At 38.5% G+C, this 15,852-nt stretch overlaps 1 pseudogene; it reads left to right on the top strand.

Moving 5' to 3' along the window:
• Window positions 1-8,958, top strand: part of LOC100463867 — a 108,530-nt pseudogene extending 99,572 nt beyond the window's left edge.
• Window positions 8,959-15,852: the final 6,894 nt, after the last annotated feature.

The following is a 15,852-nucleotide window of genomic DNA, read 5'->3' on the forward strand; positions in this document are numbered from 1 at the left end:
TGAGTGAGGCTTGGATGGCTATGTATTTCCCCCTTAGGACTGCCTTTGCAGTATCCCATAGGTTTTGGACCGTTGTGTATTCATTCTCGTTGGTCTCCATAAATTGTTTAATTTGTTTTTTGATTTCCTGGTTTATCGAGTCATTCTTGAGCAGGATGGTTCTTAGCCTCCAAGTGTTTGAGTTTCTTCCAGGTTTTTCCTTGTGGTTGAGTTCCAATTTCAGAGCGTTGTGGTCTGAGAATATGCAGGGGATAATTTCAATCTTTTGGTATTGGCTGAGACCTGTTTTGTGTCCCAGAGCATGATCTATTCTTGAGAATGTTCCATGGGCATTTGAATAGAATGAGTATTCTTTGGTTCTGGGGTGTAGTGTTCTATATATATCTATGAGGTCCAACTCGTCGAGTATGGCATTCAAAGCCTTTGATTCTTTGCTTAGTTTTTGCCAGGGTGTTCTGTCTATTTCTGATAGTGGGGTGTTGAGGTCCCCTACTATTACTGTGTTCTTATCTATATGTCTCTTTATTTTGGTTAAGAGTTGGCTTGTGTATCTTGCTGCTCCCCTGTTGGGGGCATATATATTAATAATTGTCATATCCACTTGTTGAATACTTCCTTTAAGAATAATATAGTGCCCTTCTGTATCTCTCTCTATGGCCTCTAGTTTAAAATCCAGTCTATCTGATATGAGAATTGCTACTCCAGCTTTCTTTTGAGGTCCATTTGCGTGGAAGATGGTACTCCATCCCCTTACTCTAAGTCTGAATGCATCTTTGGGTTCAAAATGAGTCTCTTGTAGACAGCAAATGGATGGGTCATGTCTTTTTATCCAATCTGCAACCCTGTGGCGTTTTATGGGAGAGTTTAAGCCATTTAGATTGATAGAGATTATTGACAGATATGATTTTAATGATGCCATTTCTCTTTAAAGTCTTTGTATCGGTTGTGACTTGCTGCTCTGTATCACTCTTGGGGCCTTTTTACCTTTATAGAGCCCCCCTTAATATCTCCTGTAGGGCTGGTTTCGTGGTTACGAAATTGGTTAATGATTGGCGATTTTGGAACGTCTTTATTTCTCCATCAATTCTGAATGACAGCTTTGCTGGATAAAGGATCCTTGGCTGCATGTTTTTCTCTGAAAGAGCTTTAAAAATGCCCCCCCAAGCCTTTCTCTCATTCCAGGTCTCTGTAGACAGGTCTGACGTAATCCTGATACCTTTGCCTTGGTACGTGAGAAATTTCTTTGCCCTGGCCGCTTTCAATACTGTATCCTTGGATCTAATATTTGCGAATTGCACTATGACATGCCGTGGCGTAGGTTTGTCCTGGTTGAGCTTGGATGGGGTCCTCTCTGCCTCTTGGACACGAATGCTTGTTTCCCTTGCTAGATTAGGGAAGTTTTCAGCTACAATTTGTTCAAATATCTCTTCTAGACCTCTGTTTTTCTCCACCCCTTCAGGGATGCCGATGATTCTGACATTGGATCGTTTCATAGAGTCAGTAATCTCCCGTAATCTACATTCGTGGGCGTGGATTTTTTTAAGACCAGCTTCTATTTTCGTTTTTTCTTCTACTAACCCATCCTCCAATTCGCTAACGCGTTCCTCTGCCTCGGTGACCCTGGCCGTCAGAGCCTCTAGTTTTGACTGTATTTGGCCCACTGAGTTTTTAATTTCTGTCAGATTCGCTCTCATTTCTGCCCTTAGGGATTCTATATTCTCAGCAACGCTTTCTCTGATGCTTTTTTCAAGTTTACTCATCATCTTGACCATTGTTGCTCTGAATTCCATTTCTGATAATTGGGATACATCCATATGTATTAATTCTGTGGCCGAGGCCAATTCTGTGGCAGAGGCCACAGACTCATTATCTTTTCTTTGCTGGGGGGGACTTCTCCTTCTCGTCATTCTGATGAAGAGAGATTGCAGGGTTGTCCAGAGCCCAAGTGTTGACTGGGACCCAGGCCGTGCGCCCTTGTTTTATAGAGATCTTAGGGATGTGGGCTTCTTCCTTAAAGAGTTTATTTATTTATTTGAGAGAGAGAGAGACAGTCAGCAAGAAAGGGAACCCAAGCAGAGGAGTGGGAGAGGAAGAAGCAGGTTCCCGGTGGAGAAGCCCGATGAAGGACTCCTTACGGAGCGTTGTGATCACACCCTAATCCGAAGACAGGTGCTTGGTGACTGCGCCACTCAGGCGCTCCGGGTTGTGGGCTTCTTGATTTTTCAGCCTGCCTTCTGGGGGAGGGGCCTGCCTGCCGGTACTCAGAAAACCCTGTTTGGGTAGAGTCTCTGTGTCCCTTGCGAGGGGGGATGGGGATGGGCACCCTGTGAGCCGGTATTTCCGGGCTTTTGTTCTCTGGCGGCTTTCCCTGGCGGTTTGCTATGCCTCTTCTGAGAGAGCAGCAGCGGCTGAAATTCAGCCTCTGTCTCAGAACAGAGGGATCGCGGATCGTTCTCCACTGATGTTCTGGCCACTTTAACTCTGTTTCTGTTGGTGCTGCTCAACCCTGCAGCATCCCGGGCTGTGCGCCCCACACCCGGCGTCCCAGCCCTCACTTCCAGGGCCGGCACGTCTCTGTCCTTTGTGTTTCCAACCCCGCCAGCCGCCAGCCGCCCCGCGCGGGCTCCCGGAGCTCCCCGTCTCAGTCTGGTGTCTCACGGGTGCTGACCGCGAGTCCGCCTGCTCCCCCGTGCAGGTGGCCCTCCAGCCGCCAGCCGCCCCGCGGACGCTCCCGGAGCTCCCGGTCTCAGCCTCGATCCAGTGAGCACACCGGAGCTCCGGAGCTCCGTGAGATGCTTGGTGGTGCACGCTCCCGGCTCACGGACTCAGTCTGCCGTTTCCAGAGTGCGGGTCCGCGGTCCGCCCGCTCCCCGGTGCAGGTGGCCCGCCAGCCGCCCTGCGCGCGCGCTCCTGGAGCTCGCGTTCTAAGTCTGTTGTCTCGCGGGTGCCGTCCGCGAGTCCGCCTGCTCCCCCGTGCAGGTGGCCCGCCAACCGCCAGCCGTCCCGCGTGCGCTCCCGGAGCTCCCTTCTCAGCCTGCTGTCTCAAGCGTGCGGGTCCGCGGTCTGTCCGCTCCCCCTTGCAGGTGGCTACCGCTTCCCGGCGCCCTGACACGGCGGCTCCCTCCCCCTTCTGTTTAGCTTCCGATATCTGTGCGCGGTTTCACGGCTCCCCGCTTCGTACCTCGATACTCAGCGCTGGAGATGTTCATTTGTAGAGATCCAGATGTATCTTCCTGCGTCTCAGGCTGATTCCGTGGATATTCCTGCTGGTCTGGTACCTATCCAGCTCAACTCAGGGGACCGGCTGAAAAAGGGGTCCCCTACTCCTCCGCCATCTTAACCTCCCCCCGACAAGATTTTTTATTTAATTATCAAGAGTATCCTATTTCCTGATGTGTTTTTATCCTAAGTCTCATTTCATTAGTATGAGAACTTAACACACTATTCATTAATGAGAAAATATTGATGATGCATACCTTTATACTCTTGTAGTATTTTATTATTACGTAATATTAATTTAGATACTACCCAAAACTTATAATAGTCCAACATTAAGAACTGAAAGTCTTTTCATCACTTCTAATTATGCACTGGGTCTTTTAATTCCAGATATAAAACATAAAAAGGTTTCATTTTATTCATAAACTTCTCTGAAAAAATGATATACAGTTTTGGTTCATGGAAAATGTGCAGGAAGGCAAATAATAACTTTCCATTTACCTCTCATATGCCCTATAAGAACATATATTTATACTTAGTGTCAGTCTTTTGTATAAGTATAAATATTTCTTCCTCTTATATGTGAAAATGTTTTATCAGCAAGTCATTTCTTTCTATAGAAGCTTTTTCTTACAGTTATGTTAGGGGGATGGACTTGGGAACCAGACTGACCAGATTTGACTCATGACACCAGCACTTCCTGGCTGTGTGCCATTTGGAAATTTACTCACCCTTTCTTGCATCAGTTACTCATCTGTAAAATGGAGAAAATAATAGCCCTACCTACTAAAATGGTTTAGAGGGTTACATGAATTAATATAAGTCAGAACTATGCCCATCACAAAAGAAGTGTTGTACATTAGGTGTTATTACTTCTCTAAAGATTTATTTATTTGAGAGAGAGAGAGAGTGTGTGGGTGAGCAGATGGAAGGAGCAGAGAGAGAGGGACAAGCAAGCAGATACCCCACTGAGTGTGGAGCCTACCCATGAGATCACGACCTGAGCCCAAATCACGAGTCAGACTGTGAACTGACTGAGCCACCCAGGCACCCCCATTATTAAGAATCTTATTTAAGAAATATTTATTGAGAGATTACTATGTGCTAGGCACTCTTCATTGTGCAGAAACTATCTTGGTTCCTAAGGTTGATCTGAAATGCCGTTATTAATGAAGAACCAGTCACTTTCCTAGTAACTGAATTTATCAAGATAAATGCTCTCTAATTTATAGTCAAGGGAGTAAAGGGATGATTATACAACATTGTGATAAGTATTCTGATAGAAATATGCACAGGGCACCCTTAAAAGCATAAAGGCAAAATACAATGCAGAACAGTTTAGTTCAGTAAACCAAAATGTGACCATCTATGGAAGAGGTAATATTTGTACTGATTGGCAGAGGCTAAAAGGATATTTCTTGAAAAGTGTGAGCAACCTTAAAGCACATATGTCAAAAGCAATTTTCCCATAAGAAGTAATGAGAAAAGATTACATTGCCTCTTTTCTAGGACACCAGATACAGTTATAGGTTAATTGCTGATTCTGGTACTGATTAAAAGAGTAGCAGAGGTCTCTTTTACCAGCCCCTGAGGGCAAAAATTGCAAATGCTACAAGGCCCCCTTAGGAAAGGCTGGTCAATAAAACAGCTTCTACTCTGCCCTGTGGAATAGCACACAGCAAAGGCTTTATGTGACTTATTAGGAGAAGAGATTCCTATTGACCTTGATTGTTAAAAGGCTGCTCTCCTGATATAATTCACAGCCAATCTGAATGGTTAAAGAAAAAAAAATAACATACATTCAAAGCAAAACCACATAGGTAAAAAAACTGAAGCAGCAATAAGCAGCCATTTACCAATGACTAACTTAAGATGAAGAATACAGCACCAGAGAATAGGTGTATGTATGTTAAAGAGTCAGATAGAAGGCATGCAAGTATTTCAACAAAACTAAGCTTCTACCAAAAAAGTTCAAGTGAGTTCACTGCCTTCTTTTTACCTGGTCTGGAGGAATCTAGCAGCATGAAAGTAAGGAGCTCCTAAGAGAAGCCAGGAAACCTATTAAAAAAAAAAAAGAAAAGAAAAGAAAAAGAAAAACTTAAAAAAGTAAAAATAAAAGCTCATAAAAATATTAGATATCAGGTTTTTTAAACATATTTGAAGAAAATATACCAATACATATTTGACATATCATTATCTTTAAGGAAACAATGTATACCTCAACACTCATTCTATTTGCTTTAAGAAGTATATAATTTTATTATATTTTAGAGAGAGAAAAAACCCTTTGATCTTAATACTTGAAATTGGAAAGAATGATTGAGCACATAAAAACTCCCTACTTGAACAGTTTAGATAATAAAGACTATAGGAACAAAATCATATTTAATTGCATGATATTTCTTTCCTGGGACATCTAAATGGAACAGGCTTTATTCTTTCTGTAAGGCAAGAAATGTGGTTCTCCGGGTAAGGAGATAGAAGACACCATGTATGTCTCTAACAGGAAGGCTAAAATACAGTATTTGTGGCAACATTACAGCTGACATATCTTGGCATAATCATAACCTATATTTTACTAATTTTAAATTTTTTTAGAGGAGAGTTCTAATGTTCCAGCTTAGAAAGGCCTCACACCCCCACCCCTCAAAGAGATATGAGATGCCTAATGACAAAGAATATGTATTTGAAGAATATGTATTTCACAGAACCTGCTCTGTTGAGCAAATCTTCATAAATTTACTTTGTGGATTGATTAATTTACTTATACAAGATTAGCATTTAAGAGTTTGATGATACTGAATGTCATGGTTTTCACTCTAAATCTTGTTGATCATTTTATACAAACCTCCTTTATTTTTTTATGAATTAACACATAGATATTGCATGTTCACAATTTGCCAGACACTAAGGAACTAGTAATATCGTGATGGGGGGAGGGGTGAAGCAGTGGGAGAGAGATGAGCTCTTCCTTTACAGAGTTTGTTTTAGTGGAGGATTAGAGATGGAGGAAACAATTGCACAGACATTATAACAATTACAATTGTATAAGTGCTAAGAAGGACTAAAGGATTTATTAGGTTATTTTTATGGAACCAGGCCCTCACTTAATCTGGAAAGACTTTCCTAGATTGTGATAGGGTGACAAAGCACAAAAGAGTGTCAGTTAGAAAGGGTAAGCGAGGGAAAATGTCCGGGCACAGGGAATATCATATGCAAAAGCACCTGTCACAGAAATGAGTATCTGTACATCAACACTGAGAGTTTCCCTCACTGTAATGTGCAATTTCATTAGATACAGCCCTGACTGGGAAAGGAGCGTTTCTTAGGCTTCTTTTGCCTCCACAGGTGGTTATGTGACTAACTCCCATCCAAGAAGTTTGATGAAAGCGGTGTGTGTCATTTCTATTCCCTGGTTGACCCCTGGGATAGAAGAAGTCCAGATACCTGAAATACCACATGAAGGAAAGCCACCTGACAGCAAGAAATGCCCATATCAGGTTGTTAGATGAGTAAACAAAAAGCATCTACTCTTTTTAAAGCACTGAAATTTGGGAGTTTATTTTTACAGCTGGAGTATGCTTCATCTTACCCTAACCAAAACAGTATGGGTTGGAAAGTAACTAAAGATTTTAGAGTGACTGAAAGATGTAAAGTATGACTACAGTACAGAAAGAAAAGAGAACATGAATTGGACCATATGCTTATATTTCAAATAACACTATGGCAAGATAAATATCCTGAACAATGTTTCACTATAATGCAGCCAGAAATTCTGGAAAAAATATAATAAACATTATTTTAAATATACAGTTAAGCCCAACCCCGCCCCAAGTAAGAAAAACACCAAAGGACACAAATCAAAGAGAAAAGTAAAAGCCAGAATAGTAAGCTAAAAGCTGTATCTCTACCAATATCAGAAATCAAATTTTACCAGATAATATAATTAATAAACTTTCAGAGTGTTGTGGGGGGGTGGGAGATGGGGTTGGTTGAATTAGACTTCTCTATAACTCCCCTTTCCAGACCAGGGACAAACTCTAAAAGAAAATAAGCCAATAAATAAACATGACAAGCGTACTTATCTGGCTTGGCGTGTACTGTGGTGGAAACAAGTCTGTAAGAATTTACAAATACAAACTTGCGCTCACATAAAGGTTTCAATAATCCGATTTATACTATGTACCTTGCAAAAAAAATCATACAGGTATATTAACATAAAATAATCATGAGGTAAGGACATCTCCAAGGCACCTCTATTTAAAAATATTATCTTTCAAAATATGGCCCAAACGTGGTCCCGTATGATTCTCACAGAAAAAAACCACCAAAACTAAACTCACAGTCCAAAATTATAAAAGGTTAATGAAAATGGCACCACAAACGCTATTCAGCAAAATCAAGACAGGAGAATTAAATCCCTGTTTTTGGTTTGTTTTTTTTTTTTTTTTAAAGATTTTTATTTATTTATTCGACAGAGATAGAGACAGCCAGCGAGAGAGGGAACACAAGCAGGGGGNGGCCCAAACGTGGTCCCGTATGATTCTCACAGAAAAAAACCACCAAAACTAAACTCACAGTCCAAAATTATAAAAGGTTAATGAAAATGGCACCACAAACGTTATTCAGCAAAATCAGGACAGGAGAATTAAATCCCTGTTTTTCTGATAGCTGAAGCAACACATGTAGAATCCAAATGGACTTTTAAAACACTGAAAGAAATAAAAGATGGAAATANCTAACCGCTGTGCCACCCAGGCGCCCCTAAATCCCTGTTTTTCTGATAGCTGAAGCAACACATGTAGAATCCAAATGGACTTTTAAAACACTGAAAGAAATAAAAGATGGAAATATATGCAAAATTAAAGGTAATATGAAGTATTANAATAAAAGATGGAAATATCTGCAAAATTAAAGGTAATATGAAGTATTACAAAGATGTGAAGAGTAATTAATTAGGTAATCTATAAATAAAATTTACATAATGCACTCTTCCCGCATAGGCCGCCCGCGAGCTCCTGGTCCGCCTTCTCCACGCGCCCGCCGGCCACCAGGGAGCCCAGGAGCCTGGGTGGCCCGGGGCCAAGGCGCTGCTCATCGAGAATGTGGCGTCGCTCCGAGGCCCAAAGGGTCCGAGATTACACCCACAAGAACCGGCTGCAGCGGCGCCTCTGGCCCCAGGGCCGGGTCATGCTCCGCTTCCCCCACCACCAGTTTGGGCACCGGGAAAACGCCAAGAGCTAAAAGATCCTGAATTCCCTCAAGCACGTCCCACTAAGCGGCAGGCTCCAGCCCAACTTGCCGCCTCCTAAGTACAAGGTGAATGGCGCGCAGGCGCACCCCGTCTTCGTCTTTCTGCAAGAGGTCCTGCCTGCCCGCAGTGAGAACGCCGCTGCTCTCATGACTGATTCCAAGTTCATCGCCTGGTCTCTGGTGGGCCTCGACGACGTCGCCTGGAACTCTGAGAAGCTCCTGGTGGGCCCCGACGGTGTGCCTGTGCCCAGGTACTGACGCCGCTTTCCAGCCATTGATACGGAGCCTGACATCGAAGCCATGCTGTCCCGGACAGCACTGCCCTCTAGAGATTTCATCCACAACGGTGTTTCCGCGAAGTCAGCATGGAGGAACGCTGGATTTCTGGGAAAATCCACTGAGATGAGTGCTTCTTCTGGATCCCAACACCCCCTCCTAAACCAAGGCTCCTCGCTAATAAAGTGCTGGTGTCAGCAAAAAAAATAAATAAGTAAAACATAATCACTGAAACAAAACAACAGAGTGGTGAATTAAAAAAACAACTGTAAAGAGAACTGTCAAACTTGAAGAAATGCATCACAGAAATTCAAAAAGTTGAAGTTAAAAAAAAAAACACAGAAGCTAAGAGACGTGAAGGATAGAAGAGAAATGTCTCAGTTTTTTAAATCAGATTTACAGAAGGAAATAGAAAATATAATGGGGGCAATATTGGCAAATACAGTGAGTGAGAATTTCACAGAATTAATGAAAACTAAGAATATTTACGCACAGGAAACACATGTCCTTCCATGCAAAATAAAAGAAAATCCACACCAAGACACTTTATAAATATACTGAAAAATACCAAGTGCAGGAAGAATAACTTCAAAGTAACCAAAGAGAAAAGAAATATTACTTACAAAATGTGCAATATCACAATGACTATAAATAGCTTGTAGAATAATAACCTCAAAATTCTGAGAAAGGGTTGGTAGGAGGAGAAAACTGTTACTTTAGGATTAGATACCAAACTAAACTATCACTAAGGATTTTAGAAAAAATAAAGACATTTGAGACAAAGAGCTTGCCACTAACCTACCCTCACTAAAGGAAATCTTCAAGGATTATTTCGGAAGGATGAATAATATCACAAAAGGAAGGTCTGAGATGAAAAAAAAAAGGCAATGAAATTGAGAAATGTATAAGTCTAAAAAATATCAACAACCTGAAACAGTTCAAATAATAGTAATGTGGGGATAAAAAAACAAGGTAGATTAAAACTGTATTCAATACCTCACAACAATTCTATAAGAAGAAAAAACATTTGCAATTAAAGTATTCAAAGTCAGTGCCATTCAAACTACATTCCATGATCAGTACCAGTCCACAAACTGTCTTGTACTGATCTGTGACAAGAAATACATTGAAATTGAGAGTAAGAAACTTTAAAAGCATTTTGACAAAATAATTTTATGTCTGTTAAGTCTAATAACCAAAAAAGTAGCCTTGTATTTAGTGTGCACTTTATCATTTCACTTTTCTAGTAACATGTGCTGATTTTATTTTGCAGATCTATCAGTCTATAAGGAATTGGAAATTTTGAAAAAAAAATTCTTTACCACTGACAGTTTGAAAAGTATTGTTCTCAAATCCTCTATGTTTGGGGAAGAGTACAGAAATTATCTTGAGATAGATAGAAGCAGATCAAATACAAGATAATCCAATGGGTAAAAACTAAAAGATTAAAAAAACCAAGTAGCAGCAAAAATGCAGAATTAAAAAATAAAACTATAAATGGAAAACAAGAAAATTAAAAAGAAAAAAATAAGCGTTGAAAAGGGAGGATAAAGGGGAAACACAAAATAAGAAACAAAATCCAAATATATTGAATTTGGTGCTTAAATGAAATGTAAATACAAATGAATAAGCCTTATTTCGATGACATATTTCACAATGGATTTAAGAACAAAACAAAATCCAATTATATGGTGTTGGTAAGCAATCTAACATATGAGAATGCAGAAAGCATTAGAATATCTTTTGATTTCAATAATAAGAGATTCTAAAATTCTAGAGAGTATGAGCAAAATTTAATACATTACTATATTTTTGAAAAAGCTAATAATGAACAACCATGTTTATCCCAGAAATGTTAGGATAGTTTACCACTAGGAAATCAATAAATGTAATTCACCATAACATTAGATTAAAGTAGTAAACGCATAATGTGATTTCAATAGGTACAGAAAAATCATCCAGTAAAATTTAATACTATTCATAATAAGACATCCTTCTATATTAGTAATAAAAGGCAATATCCTTAAATGGTATCTACACAATCTGCATCTACATAATACCTAACATTGCAATGTCAGAAGCTTCTCTTTAATATTAGGAAAAATAAAGATGACCTACTAGCACTATTGTGATTATCTATCTAGTGTGTGTGTCAAGTATATATTTGTATGTATATCTATATATGGTATATATGTGTGTATTAGCATATATTATATATATCTATGTAGATATCTATTTATAGATTTATCAATAGATACATCAGGATAGCATTACACTGTGATTTTTATAGATATAAATTAATGTGAAGATAAAATCAAATATAATGTTATATTGGCTTCAGCCAATACAGTAAAAACAAAACAAGAATATGAGATTTTTCAAAGTTAATATGATTTTCTACATGACACCTAAATTAGTTAGCAGCCAAATTTGAAGAATAAGGATTCATCAAGATTGTTCAATAAAAGAACAATATACAAGTTGATGTTATTCTTGTATATTAGCAAATAATAGTAAATTATAATACTATGTATTATTAACACTATTAATATTAATAGCAAATCATATTTTCATGTAAATTTCTAAACATTAACAAGCATAAAAGCAATAAAAATATTAAATAGCGGAGGTCAACTTTTTTAAATAAATCTGAGTAATGCCTTTATGGAGAAAAGTTTAAAACTTGAATGAAAAATTACTAAGGAAGACTAAATTAAATGGCAAGAGAAGCCAAGTTTGTAAAGAAGAATGTTCAGTGACTTAAAGGTGTTAATTATCTCCCAAACTAATCTATAAATTCAATGAAATTACAAATTATATTGTTATAGATGATTCTAAAAGATTGAGGAAAATGAAAAAGGCCAAAATAACTACGTCTTTTGGGAAAGAAAACTTGCCCTCCAATTTTCAAGATTTATTTTGACACTATTCTAAATAAATCAGAGCAAAATTTGCCTAGGGAATGAGCAAAAAATCTAATGGAAGTAGAGACAAAGAACCAGACTGATGATATGACTTTTCGTATTTTACAGAGATGGTATTGCAAGTGTGGGGGGAGGCTATGTATGGTCTAGTCAAGGACTGCTGCTACGACAGTTGTTAGCCACAGAGAATGAAATAATATTTTCGTATATTCATTTCAGGAGTTGTAAAGAACTGAAGTGGACATGCAAAGCTTCACAATGTTTGTAAGTAAAATAGTAGAATACCTGTATGCCTTCAGAGAAGATAAAAAATTCTTGAGTAAGATATAAAAAGCACAAACCAGGGGTGCCTGGGTAGTGCAGTCATTAAGCATCTGCCTTCGGCTCAGGGAGTGATCCTGGCGTTCCCGGATCGAGTCCGGAGTCCCACATCGCGCTCCTCCGCTGGGAGCCTGCTTCTTCCTCTCCCACTCCCCTGCTGTGTTCCCTCTCTCCCTGGCTGTCTCTCTGTCAAAATAAACAAATAAAATCTTAAAAAAAAAAAAAAAAAGCACAAACCAAACAGGAACTTTTATGAATTCAGCTCCATTAAAGTGAAGACCTACTATGCAACAACATAATTCATAATCAAAGTGAAAGATTCAGAATTTAAATGTATCACATAAAAACTACAAAGACTGTGTATAGGCATAGATATTATATACTCCTACAATTTAACATACAGACAAAAGAATCCAATTTAAAATGTGCAAAATTTCCAAACCACAAATCATGGAAAAGAAAAAGGGAAGAATGAAGGGGGTAAACAGAAGGGGGAATGAACCATGAGAGGTGTGGACTCCGGAAAACAAACTGAGGGCTTGGTGGGGGGTGGAGGATTGGGATAGGCCGGTGATGGGTATTAAGGAGGGCACATATTGCATGGTGCACTGGGTGTTATACGCAAGCAATGAATCATGGAACACTACACCAAAAATTAATGATGGACTGTATGGCGACTAAGATAACATAATAAAAAATTTAAAAATAAAATAAATTCACAGTTAAAAAAAAAGAAAACCTGCATGGCCAATAAACATTTAAAAAATTATAAACATTATGAAGTATAGATTTCTTCTAGATTTCAGTAAAACGTATTATATGGACAAATATTTAATAATCCATGTGGAGGATGTTATGAGGCATTGCCCAGATCGCCGTGAGGAATGGACTTTTATTCCCTCAGCTGCAGGAAGCACTGCCAAGGGAAAGCACTCCGCTGTCAGATTCCTTCAGGGAAACTGAGGGAATGCAATAACTGAAGAGAACTGCCTCATCCAAGTTCAAATCTAGAAACCAGTGACAGACCTATGTTGGAACATAATGGCTTAGATCCTTTGTTCCAACTCAGGACATCTGCAGAGAGTTATGACAGCTTCTGATTCCTCAGTCAGGTCGGCTAGGGCCTCTGTTAAAACTGAATCAGAACTCTTCTCCAATCCCATTGCTTTGCCTTCTCCTTCACAAGGATTTAGGCTGGGTATACTCCCTAATAGACCTCCTGCTTCTTAATCTCCTGCTGCTTCCAGGACTCCCATCCCAGATCAGTGGGTGCCCAAGCAGGGTCTGAAAATGGAAATGATGGAATAGGATTTGGGAAATGCATTGTTTGCCACCTGGCTGTTAACAGAACCTCCATCCCATTACTGGAGGTGAGGGCAACACAGCCCCAGGTACGGGTACCAATGCAACTCCCAAAATAGTAACAAGCTTTAGCCCTCCTTAAAATTTGTCCTTAACTCTCCTGGTGAGCACTAAACCGATAAATTAAAGTTAAGGTAACAACATGCTCAATCGGACAGGTCAGAGCCAATAAGGATGAGAAACTCCCATACTGAAATGGAGCTGCAGACCTAATTACCAGTTAGGAAAGCAGACATGAAACTGAATTCTATGGGTGCATAATGAAGAGGACAGAACATAAACAAATATTTGCAATACTTTAAAAAATCACATTTATAAGAAAATCAAACATCATAATCTTTGTATTTTGAGCCCCATGATGGGGTACACCTCGGCATTAAGTAAATAATTACATTTTTTAAAGACTTTATTTATTTGTCAGAGAGAGAAAGAGTACAAGCAGGGGGAGCAGGAAGCAGAGGGAGAAGCAGGCTCCCCACTGAGCAAGGAACCTGATGTGGGGCTCCATCCCAGGACCCTGGGATCATGGCCTGAGCTGACAACAGATGCTTAACCAACTGAGCCACCCAGGCGTCCCTCATTTTCATCAACATACCATAGCCATATGATTACATGGTGAACTTCAGTAAAGAATATCCCTTAAAATTCAAAATAATTTATCCTAAATATGCAAAATCTCTGATGAATTGACATGATTTTAAAATAGATCTTGTGACATAAAAAGTAAACTGCATACAACTCAAAAATTTCATGAATGTTATTTCTCACAAAAAAAATTAAAAGAAAAGGAAAAAAAAAAGAAAGAAAAACAAAAAAAAGCAGAGAAGCCAAGGATATATTTTCTGTTAAACACCTACAGTCTACAAAATCTGTTACCAAATAAGGGCTGATGTGTATGCTTTGACAATTAGGTGACATGTTATCTTATGGCTGGAAAGAACACTAGCTAGAACAGGGGCCTGAATGGAAACCCACCCATTACCTGTACTAGCTGATATAGAGCATATATACGTGAGCAAGTAGAAACTTGCCTCAGATAACTGGTGGGTCCAATCCACCTCTTGGACAAATGGATAATTAAGAACCAAAGATCTGCTACATTAGAACAGCTTTAATAATTTTTTTTGTGTAGTGATATTTAAAACAGAGACAAGTTTTGCATTGCAACCTTAAAAAGACACTAATATAGCTTAAAAAAAAAAAAAAAGGCAACCAGACCACACAATTAACTCCATAACAGGAACTAGAAGTATATAAATTGTACTTCTAGGTAACTATAATTTTGTCCTGATATCAAGGATTCTTAGGTATAAATAATTAAACAGTGAATACATATATCAATGAATATGTTAACTTTAGTTAGTAACAAATCTTTTAAAGAAATTATTATAAAACAGAACAAGTACCCATTGAGATGGTTTCTAATGTATCATAGTAAGCAAAATAAAAACAAGAGAAATAAAAATGTATCATATTCAAATCAGAAAGATTTTCTCCATAAGAAAATTTTATTTTTCCATAAGAAAACAAATATTTCAGAAAGCCATACACTGAAAATAATCCATAATGTTGTCCAATCATAAAAACAGATTTTGTTTTTTAAAGACAGATCAAAAATAATTGCATTTTGCTTAATTGATGTTTTTTTTTACTCTTTTTCTACCCTTTCATGGCAGTATATAATATTAATACCATAAGAAGCAAAAAGAAACAAATGCTCCATTTAAAAGGAAATTAAAGATATCTCAAACCTTTTTCATTTAGAGATGAAGTATGCTCAGTTTGCCACAGTAATTTTTTTTAAATCATGACTATGAATACATTTCTAGTTTTTCTACCCTTCAAATAACTAGAATCTGGAACACTGGAAGATCTCAAATTTTAATGAGCATGGGAACAGAGGTAGAGTTAGGAATTGTATGCATTTGACAGTTACTGTTCTATTTATATCTTGGTTGATTACAAGAAAAATCAATGGTATCACTGTAGAACCACACCAGAGGGATGGAGGAAAGAAGAGAATAGTCATCTCAAGGTTCTATTTGATTTTTGTCTGAAAGAAAATTCTGTGTAGCAGGCAGGCATTCTTGACTAAAACAAGACTCCAATTGACTGCCATGAATAAGGTTGAGAAGGTTCAAAGGAAGAAATTTAGTGAAAAGTAGGAGAAACATGTGAAATACATGTTTGGTGAATCCATTTACTGAAAATGGATTTTTATAGTGAGATCTCGATATTACCCTGACCATTCAGTATTATATAAAGAAAACTAACTTTGAAGTGAGAAGACCTGTGATCTATACCCTCTGGATAATTTACAAGTGACTCGGTCTCATGTATTAACTCTGCCTCAGTACATCCCCTTATGAGGTATAACCTATGACTTAGAATCTAATATTAGTTTCTAGAAAGAGATCACAAATTACAAAACAAGCTGCAATATTATTTCCTATATATACATAATGTTACTGAGATTCTGTGCCTGAAATATATTTCA

Source organism: Ailuropoda melanoleuca, chromosome 2 (assembly GCF_002007445.2).
Source record: "Ailuropoda melanoleuca isolate Jingjing chromosome 2, ASM200744v2, whole genome shotgun sequence".
NCBI classification, from domain to species: domain Eukaryota; kingdom Metazoa; phylum Chordata; class Mammalia; order Carnivora; family Ursidae; genus Ailuropoda; species Ailuropoda melanoleuca.